An 18158-nucleotide genomic window follows, 5' to 3' on the forward strand; every position below is an offset into this window, starting at 1 on the left:
TAACAAAGCTGCCCCTATAAATAGCAGGTTGGGTCCAGGGAATCATTCAGCATATCAGAAAGAAGATGGGTTATGGTATAGAATAATAGACTGCTCTGCTCCCATTACTGCTAGCAGTCTTCAATATATTCCCAAGATAACAGTGAGCCCTCAAAGAGGTGATAACTTTCTGTTCCATTTTAGGGATGGGCATCTGAAAGAGGCAACCCCCCTCCCAGTCCCCTATTTGGGTAACTGAGCCAATAAACCTTTATCTCAGATCTAGCAGAAACAGATGGCTTTTCACTTGTACAAAAAATTGTTGGTATCCTGATTGCCCAATTCCATCATGAAATCAAGGTGCCATGGTGCCTAGCTCCCCCCCTCCACCTGCTCTGCTTTTCAAGAGAGTATCCAGAGGGTGGCTTTTCTATTTCCTTTGCTATTTCCTTGTTCCCTTCCTATGAAGGAAATACACCAAGGAAATTAAAGTAAGTATTGACAGAGGTATAGTTTTTTCCCATTTTCTCACTGAAAACAAAATAGCCCTTTCTTCCCTTCCTTATCCACCAAAGTCCCAGACAGGAGCCATGATGGTACTCACACAAACATCCAGAAAATCCGAGGGGTGAGGCTGTTAAGAGTGCAAGTGCCCACAAGCATTAAGGATGTGGCATTCTATCCTTCTGCACTGTCTGCTCTACGTTACACAGAATTGTGAAACAAGAGAATCCTACTCCCACCAAGCCTATACACATTATCGATATAATGATAACGTAGGTTTATCTCCAAAGCTTAAACACTGAAAACTGTGAGCATGATGAGATAATTGCACTTTGTTACTCAGTTTGCAACAAAATGTGAATGGAACTAATTTAATGAGGGATTAGGTACTGGGAGTTCTTCCAGGGAACATCAATGTATGTATGTATGTATGTATGTATGTATGTATGTATGTATGTATGTATGTATGTATGTATACACACACACACACACACACACACATATATATATATATATATATATAAAAACACTTTACTGGTCCTTTGCTGTGATAAAGAATTATAATAGTGCTATGAACAGTACCTAAACGATTACAAACCATCCCAACCTATGAACATTTTTGTTGTGACTTTAATTAAACGTTATTTCTCTCTTTTTCAAATTTAATGAAAAAAATCCAGCTGAGGTGAGGCAGATTTTCCATCAGCCATTTGTAAAAAAACAAAAAACAAAAACAAACTCTGGTGCCCAGTCTAGCTAGTAGCAACAGGTGCCTCCCTTGTTGATCTCCTCTGTTCCAGTAATGAAGGCCAGCAGACCCATTCAGTCAAGTGACATGCAGGGAAGAGAGGAGGAAGAACACCCGTTTGTTTATTGATGCAACTGCCAGAGTTGTCAAAGATAGTAGATACTGCAAGGGCATGAAAGAGGGAAGCGGCTAAGTTGTCTGTATCGATTCAGAGAGCAAGAACAAGGATTTCAATGCCAAGGGCGAAAAAAGATAATCGTTTTGTCTCCTACCCAGCCCTTCTAGCTCTGCTGAGGGAAATTAACAGCCTAGTCAGGTAAGGATAGATTCCTTATTTTGCTCTTGAATGTCTCACCTTTCACCTAAATGAATAATATACTTTGAGCTGTGTCATGTAGAAATATGGCTGGGTTATATGCTGTTATTCCCCACATTTTTTTCTTCTATATATCTATCCCACACATCCCAGTCTTCCTAAATGGAGGTTCGTGTTTTGATATGCGAAAGTTATTAAAAGAATCTATAATGAAAAGGTACTGCCAACTGGGACTACTTCCAGCTTTCTGGAAATGGTGGGAGTCAAGTCCAATTATAATTCTGCCAGCCTAGATGGCGTCAGTCAGTCAGTTTACTCTGCAGAAAAATATTAATAAAAAGGAATCGGTTACATGGCAAACAGCAGCTCTGGAGCAAAGTCTTGGGTAGGTAAATTTTATTCTTCAGGTTCTACAAGTTAGAATTCCCAGGTCACATTTAGTTTAACTTTCAGGTTTTGCTTAGTAAAGAGCAACTGAATCAATTGATCAAATCAATCACACCCCATTGGCTACAGTATTCACTGGCAGGAGTTATTTCTCCTAATCTGTCAATCTAGGTAAAGTTTTACATCCCTTTTCCCCTCGTGCTCTCCTCAGAAATTCAGTAACAAGTCACAACACAAGGATAATAAAAATAATTTGATTGAGTTTGTGAAGGTTAACGTCTACAAGTCCCATCGTGAGAGTGTGTGCATGCAAATTTATAAAAAGAACAGGGCTTTTCACAAAACAGCTTCTCTTAGATGGCAAGAAGAGTAGCATCTCTGGGTACTCATCCTCCCTGCCTCAGAGACTCTGATGGCAAATTGGGATAAAGGACCCAGCCATGTAGCAGATCCTTGGAGACAGTTCTTCATACTCTGTATTAGAGACCTTCAGTACCCGCCTAAAAGTTGTATTGCCTTCTGGTTTGGGAGGTGAGTAGTCTCAAGAAGCCCTCCCTTACCTCACAGGATCAGGAGGAGCACTTTTCCAAGCAGGAAAAGCCTAAATTGCTCCCATTTCTAATTTTTGAGCATGGATCACCCCAAGACCAGAACTAAACCCCATCACAGGCAAGACAAACTTACCACTTAGGGAAGTCTCTGCAGCTGGAGAGAAACTGGGCTTGTTTGTTTATTCTTCAGAGTTGAAGTGCAAGGGTGCTCCTAAAAGAGCTCGCCGGAGCAGACTGTCACTCCATCTGTCTCAGGCATGGGAATGAGACTTATTTTTCCCTTGGCTTGTAGGAAACGAGTGGGATAAAACCCTGTCTGTAATTTCAGCCAGTCAGATCCCGAGGGGTTCACTTATCATCCCGTAGTTATGTGATTTCAGGATGACATCACAGAAAAGGCTGAGTGACTGAAATGCAGAAGGAGTTTCTTCAGCTCCCAGCCACTCAAATACAGTCCTCTAGTCACCGAGAGAAAACAGGGGGGTGGGGTGGCGGTGGTTGAAAAGAGGCGGAGAAAAGAGGCAGAATGACAGTGGAGCAAGAGGGAAGGAGGGAGGGTGAAAAGAGAGCTTTAACCTAAGGGGAGGAGATCAGAGGCCCCGGCCAAATCATTCCTTTCCATTCCCTACTCGCCAAAACATTTCTCTTTCTTCCAGAGGGACCTCCCACAACCACCAGCAGCATTTTCCAGCTGCTAAACAAAAAAAGACTTAGGAGGGAATTTATTTCTTAAAAATGAATAAAAATAATAAGTCACATCCAGCTTAAAATATGACATTAAGGACAGCTGACTCCTCTAGCTAATCCGATGGATTTAGATCACCCAAGGAAAAAAAAAGTTCAAACACTTCTCCTAATTTCCTGGCACTGGTATTCGGTGTGATATTTGCCTCCTCCTTATCAAGCTTCTAGTGCATTCCCATGCACTAGATAAGGGGGATGCCAGCTTCCTCTAACAATGTGAACGCTTTAACTCGTATATGTAACTTACAAGTCCAGAGTGTAATTCTTTATCAAGTGCCTACAGGAGAGAGCAGTACTTCTGTGGAGTTTAAAACTTGCTTTTCAAAAACTTGAACCTTGGATCCTACTGACTGACAGAGCTATTTGATGCTTCTGTTAATAGCCAGCTGCAAAACAAGGAAGTCTTTAGGATTTGGGTTAAAAAAAAAATTCTAGCAAACTCAATATTTAGTTTGCATTTGAAGTATTCTTGAAGTGAAAGACAACATTTCTGCAGTATAACAAGGAAAAGAAACTGTCTCTTTTGGACCTAAAATTCAATAGTGCCAAAAATTATCCAGAAACATGGGGCCAATCCACAGCATGAGCCGCTATGCTCAATTCTACTTCAACTATTCATTCAACTATTCATTTTTCACAGATCATCCCAAAGGATCAGAAATCTCTTGAGAGGGCAAGAACATTGAGATTATTTCGTTTAAAGCCTTCCCATCAAGTTGTGAATCAGCTCATTCCTAGATTTTGTATTGATTTGCATTCCACTGCATTGTCAATTCGAATGCACATTAATGGCAACCAAAACATGACCAAAGGGATGTTGTTGTGCCAGTCTTGCCCAGCATGGTATCCTACAGATACCTTGAAACTATAATACCAAAATTCTAACTAGAGCAGGGGTGGGCAGCTATGGCCCCTTTATGATCTGTGGACTTCAACTCCCAGAATTCCTGAGCCAGCCAAGAATTTTGGGAGTCGAAATCCACAGGTCGTAAAGGGGCCATGTTGCCCCCCCCTGAGCTAGTGCACCAGTCTGGAAAAGGCATGTCCGGACTAACTGCTATAAGAAAGCAAGCAGTCACTGAAGTTGTAAAGCCAGTGCTAAAATGCCTCAATAATAATGACTCCTTGAAGTCTTCCTCTCACTATTTCTTTGTGCAACTTCTAAAATTTAACACAACTAATGAAAAATGTTCAGAATAGATAGAATGGGGAAACTTCTTAAAGTTCCAAGAGAGGAATTATTGAGAAACCTAAATTATCTCTACATCATTATAAGTCTGAGAAGATGCACAATTCATAGACATGGTTTCCCCCATCCTAGGAGATCTTAGCATAACTCCAGATTGGATGCCATTTTCAGAGAAGACATATTTGTGGTTTTTCCTCATAACGCATTACTTTGGGAACTGGGCTGTATATTTTTCCTCAGGCTTCTGCATTGCGGCAATCTAGAATTTTCCCTGCCAGCCTCCAATCCTGCACCTTGACATCTTAAACCCCAGAGGAGGGTGTCCATGCCAACAAAAGGAGATGTAAACCAAGAAGGTAGATTCCTCTTCGTTTAGTCATCTGCTGAAAGGCAAGGAGACAGCTCCCATCTCTCTATAGGCAAGAACAAGGGGGAGAGAGGCAGAAAGAGTAAAGGAGTCAAATATAAAGATGGAAACAAAGCCCTTGCTAATGGGAGTTTCATATGGATTGTTGATAGCTTTAGCAGGCGAGGCAGACCAAAGCCACTACAGTACTCAGAAAGATTAGCAGCCAACCACTCTCTCTCCTGCGCCTTCTGCTTTTTTGTGGTCTGAAAGTATATTGACTCTTGTGGTCTTTTTACTATGAGATTATTGGCTCTTGTGTCCGCATGAGACAGATTTCTGTTTTGTCTCTCCTCTTTCTGGCAGACGCTGGAAGATGAACAGAGTTCCTCCCACTTCGTCTATATGATAGCAATCAAGGACTATTGTAGGAACACCAAATAGTCTTGTCATAAAATTCTTAAGTGAACAAAAACCTTCTACTCATTATGACGGACACGAACAATACTAATAATAACAATAAAAAATGCAGGTACTGTGCAAAGAAGTAATGGCTGCACAAGAAAGATAGTTTATTAAACTTCAATCTACATTCAACTTCTTTGTGTTGAAGGATAAAAATTGTCCCAAGCCTATTAGTTATCTATATTTATATTTGTTGTTTTTAAACTGCCCATCTCCCTCAAAGAGGGGCTCTATTATTTCCAAGAAGAAAATATTCCATTGATTAGAACTTTTCTGAATGGTAGAGCTTACCATTCCTTGCAAACTACTGTTCGGGAGTGTACAAAATTTCATTTAAGTGTTTGCATTTGCGTGCATCACTGTACAATTTTCTATTCTCTAAATTCTATCAAGGAATGTTTTAATCTTCTGCATCAGTGAACTTTGCACTATTCACACCAGTGTTTCAGTATTTGCCAGTCCATATGCAGAGTTGTTCAATAATTTAGAAAAATATCAGACTATCACCACTACATGTGCTCTTACTGGTAAAGGTTAAATTAAAAGCAATTTCATTATTCAGAAAGGCAGTTATACAGCCAATAGAATTAGAATCAGAAAGCACACCCATCCATTATTTTTATTAAGGCTCACAAACTATGCTTGCAGTACATTTACCTCTAAACTAGTGGGTTCACTAGAGTTCATACATAATAACATTGAGCCAATATATTGTCACTTTATGAGGATATCATAAAACACAGATTATAGATTATAAAAAGCAAGTATAGCTGTTTACAATATCTTGCAACTGAATTTTCTGAGAAAGAGACCAAGGAAGATATGTGAGGTTGCCCATAAAGAACTAGGAATTATGGGAACTGAAGTCCAACACATCAAAGGGCTCCCAGGTTGAGAAAGTCCAAATTATGGAATGGAATTCAGAGCACATCATACATACATGATACTAAATATAATATATTAAAATCACGCCCATCTCCCTGCAACCTTTCTAGAACGGTTGCGAATATTTGGGGAATAAAATGAGGGTAGCGTGCATAAAAAATTCAAAAGAAGAAAAAAGAGAAGAGAATTAATTAATTAATTAATCATGCCTGGAATGAACAAGCTTTCTTCAAACCAAATTAGATAAAGCTGTAGTGAATGAACACTAGTCTGAAGTCACTTTGCAAAGTGCATTAGAATTACAATTACTGTAGATAATGGAGGACTGCAGGTAAATGCCCTCTGATGAATTAAAAGAACAACAATTCCAGCCATTTCAAAATCCTTCACTGAACATTTAGAGAATTATAATACCACTGGAGCAATAGTGCATCACAAGAAAAAAACACAGAAAAACAAATTGAACCTTTTCAGCAGATCTAAATCATCTAAATCTAAATCAAAACTGACCTATAGCTTTTGTTAAACTTACATTGTAAGTTTTAAAAATAAATAAATACTGTGTGGCCATTTGTTCGGAGAGATGTAACCGACTCTACATAGTGGTGCTGTATATAATTATCCAAGAAGTATTTGGCATAAATCAATGGCTAAATATGAACAGCACCTGCTGTAATGTGGTACTTAAAAGAATTTAAGCAAGGTGGCATATACAAATGAGCCATGAGCACGATTCTTTGCCCCCACCCCAACTCCACTGTCCTTTAAATATTATGCATATGAGATTTCATATATTTCCCAGGATAACCAGCCCAGCCTAGCAACACAGGATGGTCACAAATATACAGTGACTGAAGTTGCTGCTAGGAATGGTCTGTTGATATTCAATCTTACATGCTTCCCCCATGAATGTCCCTTAATCATTTCCATTTCTTCAGTATCACAGCATCAATAGGATACTTACAGGAGCTCCCACTCTTGTCTGTCCTGCAGGCTATTTATGTGAGCTATAAAACCTTGAACAAACAGGATAAATATGGTGTCTTACAGACAACATCACTTAAATAAAGGCCAAGAAAGATCTGTTTTAACTAGACCTAAATGTCCGAGGCTAGATTTATTTTCTCCCTCTATGGCAGAAGAGATCAGACTGAAGTTTTAAGTCCATGATGTCCTGAATTAAATTCAGAATGCTATAGCTTTTAAATGACAGAAGTTTCTGTTTAGGACTTACTAGACAATCAATAAATATATATTATCTATATACAGTTAACTTCCTTTGTATTTCTACTAGAGATATATTTCTGAGTTGATTCAGATGGTCAAGGGGATGGTCATGCTCTTGAAGATAATACTAATTTAAAATTCGATCTCGCATAATTTAAAATTAACTATTTTGCTTTTTGACATTTAATATGGGACAGGGAGTACCCTCACTATAAGGGACCAAATTAGTTCTTAGCCCTTCCATGGCATCAGAGGAGCTCTGTTGTGTGTGCATTTTAAATAATTTAAAACCATTATTTTTTAAAAAAAAATTGTTGGTAAACTCCTTTGAAGTGCATTTGTATGGAACTAAATAATGGAAATAGGTTAAAGCATATATTATTTTTGTCTGTGTCAGTCTGAATTCTGGGCCAATTTGGTAATTTTGCTAAATTATTGATGCCAGAAGACAGGCAGACAGAAGCTAAATCTCTGATTCTTTAACATGGCTTAGTTGCTTTCACTATAATTCCTTTATTCTTAGCAACACAAATAAAGAGCATTTACATTAAGAGAACTGTAATAATTCCAATTTGTTTTTATGCACAATTCAAAGTAGTGCTGAAAACATTTATAGCTTTAATGGGCCTTGATCCAGTTTAACATTAAAGAACATCTCCTCCTACTCACTGATGACAGTAGCTACAATTTTCTTTCTTGTGCTGAAATTTCCTCCCCAAAGAGGCTCTCCAAATTTATTATTTAGACTAATATTACAAGCTTCTCTATTTCAACAGACTGGAGATTAGGAATCTTATTACTTGTTAAGCTTTCATATATTGTCTAAATCTGTTTTTAACATTTTTACTGTTTCTTTAAACATTTGATTTGCTGAGGCTGGGAAGTATGGCTTTAAATTCCACTCAACCATGGAAATCACTTAGTGATTTTGCACTAGCTGCTATAAGGTAGGGAAGTTACAAGTTGCTCTCTTGAATTCACATAGAAAATATGATATCTATATCTAAATAAAAACGTAAATGTTCGTTTGTTCAAAATCTTAAATCTCCGAAAGTTCTTCACCGATTGCTTTGAAATTTTGACACAACGTTGCATTCAAATACATGCGTGTTTTTATATACCTATATTATATAGATGTCACACCTGTGACAGGTAAAAACATGCTTTTTTTGAAAAACAGTGCCATCTGTTGGACGTAATCCCTATATCTGCATACACAATGGAATAACAAAAAATATTGTATACCCACAAGCATTGTGAAATTAAACATATTACAAATGTGCGCTTTCTCTTTTCTTTCTTTTTCATTTAACCACACTGAGCCACTGCAACGCGTGGCTGTGTACAGCTAGTAGACAAATAAAAATGTATGCTTCTAAATGAGACAATTATGGTGCTCTTGTTCCTGAGGTTCCAGAGCATCATGTTTGACAGAAATATGTATTTAATAATGAAACAAGTAAAAAAAAGTAACTAGTAAATGCAGAAAGATTGTAAACCATAAGGAGGCAACCAGCAATTAGTATATGTGAAATTCTACATGTATGTCAGCCACGAAGACTGATTTATTCCTAATAAATTACAGTATACAAAACCAAGATCACAAAAGGTCACTGCAAAGGCCGATAACTTTTCTTGTGATACTCCTTTGTACATTGTATAATCCTTATAATCTTCTAAAACTTCCAAAAATCATGATCTACATTTTAGATTCTTTCTCTTGATCAGTCAGGTTAATCTCTTCTGGGAGTATTCCAGCTGTTGGGCTTTCCTTCCCCCCCCCTCCTTTCCCTCCCCTGCCCCCCAGTAGTTAACTTCCTATGCCACTAACTAATACAAGACCAGCAGAGTTGCTGTCCTTGGTGACTCTCTTGAGGTATCCTTCTGACTGCAGCCTAGATAATCTGCATAGGAATATTTACTTTTTCATGAAAAAGGCTTTTTTGTGTGTGCACGCTGGATCATCTTGAATCCAGATCAATAAAATGGACTTCGAGGGAGGTTCTGTGCTGAGGATAGTAAGTGGAACATTTCAAAACCAAAGCAAGCAGATGAGCCCTTTGCCAAGGTTGAGAACTTTGATCAATTGTTGCAACATTACTGTATTTATTGTCTAACGCAAACTGAGGGGATCTCTTGGTGATACTTGTTATAGTAAGCAATTTGCACACATATGAAGCAGAAAGGGGTAATCACTGCAGCACACGGAATGCTCCAAGTCAGCAGTTTGTTCTCATAAAAGCTATAAGGATGAAGCTGGTCAAAAGGTTCCTATTGAGATCCTGGGATAAGTTCTGCAGAGCTTGATTGACTGTTCAGTTCAATTTCAGATTAAGGAATCTGAACCAATGTTATTTCATGGTTCTTCCTTCCCTAACGATTGTCCTAGCTCAGGGGTAAGCAACCTTGGCTCTTTTATAATAAGTGGATTTCAACTCCCAGTCCACGCGTCATAAAAGAGCCAAGGTTGCCTACCCCTGTCCTAGCTCATGACTACAATTGCACTTGGCTGAGGCTTTTTCTGAATTTTGATTAATCCTCATTCCAATATACATGCTTAACAACAATTGCTAAATGTGAAAAGCAATAGGCCTATGGGATTTATCCTGGCATTTACCATAGAGTATAACCATGGTTTCCATTTAACAGACAAGGACATTTAAACCAAGGAAGGGGGAACTTGAATGAAGCATGTCTGCACAGCACAGTGATATTGAAAAACATCTGAAATCTTACCTAAAGCCAATATTTATATCCCAATGTGTACGAGCAAGCCAGAGCAGAAGGATACTCGTGTGTCTTAAGCAGCTGTTGTGTGTATTTTCCATGCCACAACCTGCCATGACCTCACTCACAAACCAGTTATAGCTCTGCTTACCACTCTTCCTTCCCCTGGTGTGAAGGGGCATGATTTACAGGGAGGTGAGTACTTTAACTTAGTGAATTAAAACTGATACCAACAATGGGGAGAGATCAACATACTGGACTGTAAATAACAGTGTGAACTCAGCAAGAAAGGCATGGTAGATATCTGAGGGCAAAGGGCCTGCCTGAAAAAAATATGGATGGATGGACAGGAACAATTATTGTAAGAGTTCATAGCACAAATATGTTGATTAATAAGGGCATGCTTACAATACATACACTTTCATGCATCAAGGATGTTTCCAAAGGACACAGAAGAGATATGTCTGTTTATTCTGAAAAGCCAGAAGGATTAATAATCTCCTCTAGAAATACCTTTTGAACTCTTTATTACGTATGCATTTCTAGAAATCAAATTTATTCTGGAAAATGTGCAAACTCTGCTTGCATAATCTTAAAACAATCTTTATGAGTGTTTTGAGACACAGATTTAATGTGCAATATATTTTGGGTGGGGATTGCAGAATTGGCACTTGGGGCCAAGTAACATGTTTCACAGCATTTAACATTGTGAGAGTTACAGGTATGCCATCCAGAAGTAATTCTCCATTCATTTATTTCTTAATGAGTAAAGATAAGATGAAATCAATTCTGGTGGAAAACAATTCTGTAACATATCGGCCTATTGCAATATCAGTAGGAATGTGTGGAGGTACCAGAGTGGGGAAATTCCATTATGAGTCCCATCAATCAGGGAAATACATGTAGAAGAAGGGCCTTTTCTACAGTGGCTCCCACCCTCTGCAATATCATTCTCCCCAGATATAAGTTTCACCCACATCTTGATATTTTTCTGGAAGGTCCTAAAGATATAGTTCTGTCAGCAGGCGTAGGGGCCTGAGACTGACATGGAACCAATCAAATTGTATGATTGTGCTTGTTGCCACGAGGGTGGGTGGGGGGGTTAGAGGTAATTTTATATTGTGGAATTATAATGGTATAAGATGCGCAGTGGAGAAGAGCCTAATGCTGGGAAAGATTGAGGGCAATAGAAGAAGGGGACGACAGAGAATGAGGTGGCTGGACGGAGTCACTGAAGCAGGAGGCGTGAGCTTAAATGGACTCCAGAAGATGGTAGAGGACAGGAAGGCCTGGAGGAACGTTGTCCATAGGGTCGCAATGGGTCAGACATGACTTCGCAACTAACAATAACAAGATGCTCAGAGTCACCCTGTGTGAGTTGGGAAATCATGTAAATGTGTTTAATAAATAATCAATAAGTGTACAAGAAACCTGGTACACAGCATTGTTTCTTAATATGTGTGAGAGATTATCTGAGAATGCACAGCACAATCTTCACATGACAATAGAACATATAAGGTATTCCTGGGTTAACAGCTTTTTACATTGAATTTCATGTGCCTCAGGCAATTCTAAATTTTTGACTGGTTATGTTACAGGTAAAAATACCAAGCTTTACTGTATGTCTCTGAGGCCTTGAAAATATTGGAAAATTACTGTAGATAATTTTCAGTTTAGTTTCCAGCACATTCCCAGTCAATCCTTATATCACATTCAGAGCAAGCATATATGCCACTTAGCACAGCTAGTAAACATATAGCTTGATATTTATTTGCTAAACATCAGCACATGTATTTACTAAACATCAAAAACATTTAACAGGTAAAAGCAAGAGTAAGAAAGATATGAACAACAGGCAAGAACAAACATCGTCTATAGCTATCAAAAGGGGCAGAACGTCTCAAAACTAGAAGCCATACTGTGGGTAATTAGCATGCACAGTCCCAAAGGAAGTGGTCTTGGTTACTCTACCTTGACCCCTTTATGTACATAATGGTGAGGAATCCATCATGCATCATAAAGGAAACTACCTGGTACAGTTCACATAGAATAAGACGTAATAGCAATATAGATTATGTTCACATTATGCAAATTTCTGAGATCCATCTCCAAAAAAAGTACTTGAAACAAACCATAAGATCTACCTTGTAAGCAAAAAGAGCTAAAGCTGTTTCCATAAATGTCAAGCAAGAAACCAGAGGATGGATCTGTGCATTCAGTTTACAGTTTAATGAAAAACTAAATAGAGATAGTCCTTGACTTACAGCCATTTGTTTAGTGACCGTTCAAAGTTACGACAGCACCGAAAAACTGGTCCTTGTGCTTACAACTGTCACACCAAACCTGTGGCCCCATGTTCAAAATTTGGGCCCTTTGCTAATAGGAATGTATTTACGACCGCTGCAGTGTCCTGGGGTCACACTTGAGACCTTCCCAGCTGGCTTCCAACAAGTAAAGTCAAGGGAAGAAGCCAGATTTGCTTAACAATCAGGATGATTCATTTAACAACCGTGGCAAAAAGAGGTCATAAAATTGGGCATGACTCACTTAACAGGCACTTCATTTAGCAATGGAAGTTCCAGTCCCAATTTTGTGGTCCTAAGTCAAGGACTACATTTAAACATGTTGCTTAGTGCCTATCACATTGGATATACAATGGATGTAAGTACATAAGTCAATGCATATCTTCCTTTTTTTTTCCAACGGCAGCTCAAGCTCGCATGAATAACCCCCTCCTCCTCCATTATTTTTAATCCGAGGAAGCCAGTTAAATTGAGATATAATGACTCTTCCAAGGTCACCTGGTAAATTTCATGGCTGACTGAAGATCTGAATCAGCAACTCCTCAATTTTCCTCCATCACTCTATAAACCAGTGTTTCTCAGCCTTGACAATTTTAAGGCATGTGGACTTCAACTCCCAGAATTCCACAGCCAGCATTGTTCATGGGAATTAAATCAGCGAAAAAGGAGGCATCTTTAATTGAACTACAGTACCTCCCTAGAACAAGAAAATACTAAAATTCAAGGTAATGTTTCATGCGAATGTTCAGTGATACAAATATTATCAGCCATTTGCACATAACTGGCAGCTGGGCATAAATACAGGATGACAAGTGCTGGTTTTTTTGTTTTGTCAGCATGAACAAATGGATTTACGGTTGTCTTCCCACCTCATTTTTGTCCATGATCCTAGTGAAACCCCCTTTCCCCCCCCCAACAAAACCCCGTTCAAAGCATACAGACAGAAGAAATTGTGCTGTTGTCTGCCTCGCAGCAAGTTCTCCTGGCAAGCATGCCTGTTGGCATGACACTACTTGATAATTAGAGTGCAATAGGAGTGATTGCTTCTAGCAGCCTGTCACGACTGAGGCAAAGATACATTCTTCAAGTTGCTAATCCAGTGTTTCAGAGGAGCAAGCATGCAACTTGTCCAAGGAGTTGTATCTGCAAAAAGGCTTTGCATTCTTCTTGAAATGTGGAGGGGGAGGTTTGGATTGGAACTCACTGTTCCTCCACTCCCATTGCTTCTTTCTCAATTTACTCACCCAAGGGCCAGATTTCAAGTCAGGTTATAATAAATTGGGGGGGAAACCCAAATGCTGCTTGATAAATCAGGCTAACAGTTATAAATTTGCTTCCTTTTTGTAGATATCCTCAAGCTACTACTGGACTGGTTCCCCATATTAACTGGCTCAATTGCTTTTTTTTTTTTTTTGTTACAATTGGAAAATTAAAAAGTCCTGTGGAAAACTATCCAGATCCTAAGCTTTTGTGAACAAGAGCCCTTTCTATTAAACGGAATGGGACAACTCACAGTGGCCAACTCGCAGTGGCCAACTCTACTGCCTACTTGCCATGGCCATTTAGCCATGGCCAACTCGCTGTGGCCAACTTGCCATGGGACAACTCGCCATAGAGCAATTCAACTATTCAATTTAATTATTTAAAATAATTAAAAAATATTTTGATTTTTGTCATTTCACATTTCATTTTATCCCTCCTTTTGCATCCTCTCTTTAATGATTTTATTCACTCTTTCTTCAATATTAGTGCAACTCTTGTCCTGCAGCAAGTTGTCCGTCCCATGGCGAGTTGGCCGTGGTGAGTTGTCGAAGGGTAAATTGACCGTGGCAAGTTGGCAGTGGGGGGTTGGCCATGGCCAAAAGGCCATGGTGAGTAGACTCTATATACTAAGGCCACGGTAATTTTAATTAGCACCAGGTCTTTTGTGGTAATATGTTTGATGGGGAGGAAGAATTCCATTGTCATTTATAATAAAGGACAAAACTTGGGCTCTAACTACCTTTCAGAGCTTCTGGCACAATGAATTCTAATGCATTCAAATCATTTCTGGGGAATTCTCCTGAGAAGTTTTGAAATATACCAGGAGAGTGAAAACCCATTCTAACCGCATGACCACATCTTGCATGAAAAAATGGCTCAGGTACAGTCATCACAGGAAAACTTGGATATATTATCTTTAAGACAGTATTTTCATCTGGCACCTCCATCTGTTGCATAACAATCCATTATCCCCAATCATCTCATTCACTGAAATGACAGTAGTTATAAACTAACACACCTGGTGGGTCCCAGGCTGGGAAAAGTTCATTTAAGACCCTGCAAATCCATTCTGAGCCCAGAAAAAAAAGGGGGGGTGTTTTTGCTAGCATTTCTAATTTACCACCTGCAAGCTGACATTTTCCAGTCTGAAAGAAAGTAGCTTACAGCCAGACAGCAATTTCTGGTTATAGATAATGTCATTATTTGCACTGCAACAGAAATAGGTAATTCAGTCTCTGATAATCAACCTCCATCAAAGTTCATCCCTTTGTTCTTTTTCCAAATCTTCTCGCTTCGTTAAGGAAAATCCTACCAATTCACATTTCACAGACAAATTAGCTTTATGGGCTCCTGACCTTCCAGTCTGCAGCAGGAAATTAAATATATACTTTTACATCTATCCCATTTCAGCTTTCCTTAAAGTACAAGGTCTGGATAAATACTGTACTTTGAGAATTAAACCACCGTGGCCCAAAGCCTTGCCATTCCTCTTTTATGAAAGCCACACTCTTTGTGTCTTTCATATGAACATATTTTGCGGACAAAGGTCCCACTTGTCCATTTTTACTCTGACTTCTTCAGAGCTATTTCACAACCAACAGCCACACTCATTCTGATTCCTGAGGGACCAGATGGATCATATTTAATTATCTAATCTAATAAGGCAAAAAAAAAAACCCATAAATAAATAATCAACCTTCACTTTTAGTCCCCTGGCCTGACCGTGTTTCTCCATTTTCAAATAGCTTCTGCAAAATAGAATATACATAGAGAGAGAGAGAGAGAGAGAGAGAGAGAGAGAGAGAGAGAGAGAGAGAGAGAGAGAGACATTCACTAAAAGGCAGGGCTCCTTGCCACACTGAGAAATGTTGCAGACATTTCAGACATTACATAATATCTGAAGCACAAGAAGCTTCAGGTTATTTGCTTTGGATAGAGACTGGTGTGGCTTGCATTTCCATAGAAATTCACCCATTCCAAACTAATCAAAGCACATAAATATCATTTCCAATATGGAACATTTTCAAATGTTATGATGCAATTCTTTGGTTTTTACAAAAGATATATACAATAGCATCCAATGAAGGAAATGGAGTTAACTTCACTATCCAGAAAAACTAAAAACAAATCAAAATCCTTACTACTTTTGCTCATATCTTTTTTAAAAAAAAATTAAGTAGAAAGTTTCCAGTGTCACTACCAAACAAAAGAGGAAAATGAACCACAGTCCTTTGAATAGACTTTTGGCTCAGTTCATCCGAAATGCTTTTTATTTAACTGTCACATAAAGATAACAATCATTAATGAAAAGTTCCGAAATAACAAATGAAAATCCATACTGTCTCCTGAAACTTATGACGTCATAAATATCTAAGGTTAAGCCCAGACTCATAGGAATTTTCACAACCCATCCATTATTATTAATGCTTCTTTGCATATAGGATCAAATGCTTTGTATGAGAAATTTTGGGACCTTACAAGGAATAGAATAACTTCTATATGGGGCAAAATTATAGGGGCTATTCAGCACTAACAAATAAAACAAAGTTTGCTGCTTCCCCATGTCTGAATATTTCTACATAAAGTATGCCCATAAATTGAAGGCAATGTTTTTTGAAAATGGAATGTGATTTTCCAAAGGGCTGAAAGCCTTTTATAAAAATCTGTGGAAATCTTCAGCTAAATATTGTCCCTAAAGAATTCCGTTTTGTTCTTTCCAAAGCTTAACTGGGTCCAAATACACTGCTTGGACATACTGTTTTTAAATAGCCATTTAGAAACAAGCGCTGTCAATCCTCTTAAATACTGTTCTTAATTTGATGAAAAAACAAGGATAAAGAAATTTGAATGTAACAGTGCTCTTTTTCCACAGTATGAAGACAGAAGGATAATAAGTCATTCCTGAGAATTTGAGAAGAAGGAATATTATTTTGGGCTGATTCTGTGGAGTAGAGGTGATGAATTCATGCAGGGGAAGGTATAGTTCCAATTCTCAATGAAAAAGCTAAACTGTATGATATAAATTATGAAGTAACGTTATCAACTTTATTGTGGGGGGCATATGACAATGGGACTGAATAGGATGGAAACAGTGGCATGTTACATTCCCATAAATGCTGATACTTTAAGAACCAGAAATATGTTTTAGGAAAGTTCTCTGATTTTCTGCTGGGCATCATGAATGAGATGATAGGGCAATGAGATTAGAAAATACAGAAAAAATGATTTAGGGATCCCAGAATGAATAAGGTCAATTGCAGTTTGAGGGAGGGAGGGAGGGAGGGAGGGAGGGAGGGAGGGAGGGAGGGAGGGAAGGAAGGAAGGAAGGAAGGAAGGAAGGAAGGAAGGAAGGAAGGAAGGAAGGAAGGAAGGAAGGAAGGAAGGAAAAAAGTCCCATATGAAAAAAAATAATTTCCTCTTTTTCATTTAATTTGTAGGCAATTGCAACTTTACATGAGAATGAAAGAATATTGTATGGTATAGAGAAAAAAAGCTGCAAGGCATGTAGTGAAAACGAGAGCAAATATTTAACATTAAAAGAGAAAAATCAGTGATCTTGATGGAAATTTAAAAAATGGTTTTTGAAAATGAAGAGAGCTAAACAAGAAGCATTTAGTAGACTGTATGGAATTTAAAATTGCAGTGATTAAATGATTTGAGATTAAACAAATGAGGGAAGGCTGAAAGGCGTATCTTAGAGATTTATATTGGAATGATAATGATAGGTTAAAAAATGAAATTTCCTATCTCGGGCCATTAATTTCTTTGGCATAGTATTTCTTACTTCTTTTCTACAATCTGCATATCTCATAAAGGGACAGGATAATAAGAATGTATATATTTATGTATGTAGAAGTGAAAAGTAAGGTAAGCTACAGGCAAGGGATTAATTACCTTCCCTGAAAGAACAGGTGTGTATATGTACATCTGTGTGTAAATAATATGTATCTCAAGTTGCCAGGAAAATCATCTCTGAGATTCAAATGGAAGGGCAATCAACTCTCATTTCAAAGTACACAGAAAATATAAACTGAGATAATATGCATCCTGAATTAAATAGGACAATATTAGCCACTTAGTTTTTCATTTCTTCATTTCAGTTAATGAGTTATTATGGTATCATTCACAGTACTCAATACCACTATTAAATCTTTCATTATTGTGTTTATTAATACTAATTTATTGTAACAATCAAAGTGCTTTTATTCAAAGTGCTTTATTTTGATTGCTTTTCAAATATTCTGGTTTTCTTTGAGTGGATTGTTGTTTGCCAACAGAGATGCTAAAATTGATTTCTCTTCTAGTCATTTTAGGTAATGGCACACCTTCATATAGCTACAGAGATTTAGTGTCATTCCTGTTTTTCTAGACCAGTATCCAATTGGTACTGGCTGCCTTAGCTATTAAAATTATCATCATCAACACCATCATCCCCCAGTGAGGCCCTACTTGACATGATTGTGGGGCTTGCCTGCTCCGAAGATGAGAGCTATGGCAGAGGTTCAATTGACATGTCTAATCAGA

At 38.2% G+C, this 18158-nt stretch overlaps 1 protein-coding gene and 1 long non-coding RNA gene across 15 annotated transcripts in view; one reads left to right on the forward strand and one right to left on the reverse strand.

The window, feature by feature from the left end:
- Window positions 1-18158, reverse strand: part of TNS1 (tensin 1) — a 356761-nt gene that overhangs the window by 67887 nt on the left and 270716 nt on the right. The gene's annotated exons all lie outside the window — the stretch shown is intronic.
- LOC120307911 overlaps window positions 1022-18158 on the forward strand; it is a 28826-nt gene continuing 11689 nt past the window's right edge. Inside the window, exons 1-2 of the long non-coding RNA XR_005556695.1 lie at window positions 1022-1547; window positions 16507-16611. This is a non-coding gene — a long non-coding RNA (uncharacterized LOC120307911). The remainder of the gene's footprint in view (window positions 1548-16506; window positions 16612-18158) is intronic.

This window comes from Crotalus tigris, unplaced genomic scaffold (genome assembly GCF_016545835.1).
Source record: "Crotalus tigris isolate CLP2741 ecotype Arizona unplaced genomic scaffold, ASM1654583v1 scf7180000017834.3080900, whole genome shotgun sequence".
NCBI lineage: Eukaryota > Metazoa > Chordata > Lepidosauria > Squamata > Viperidae > Crotalus > Crotalus tigris.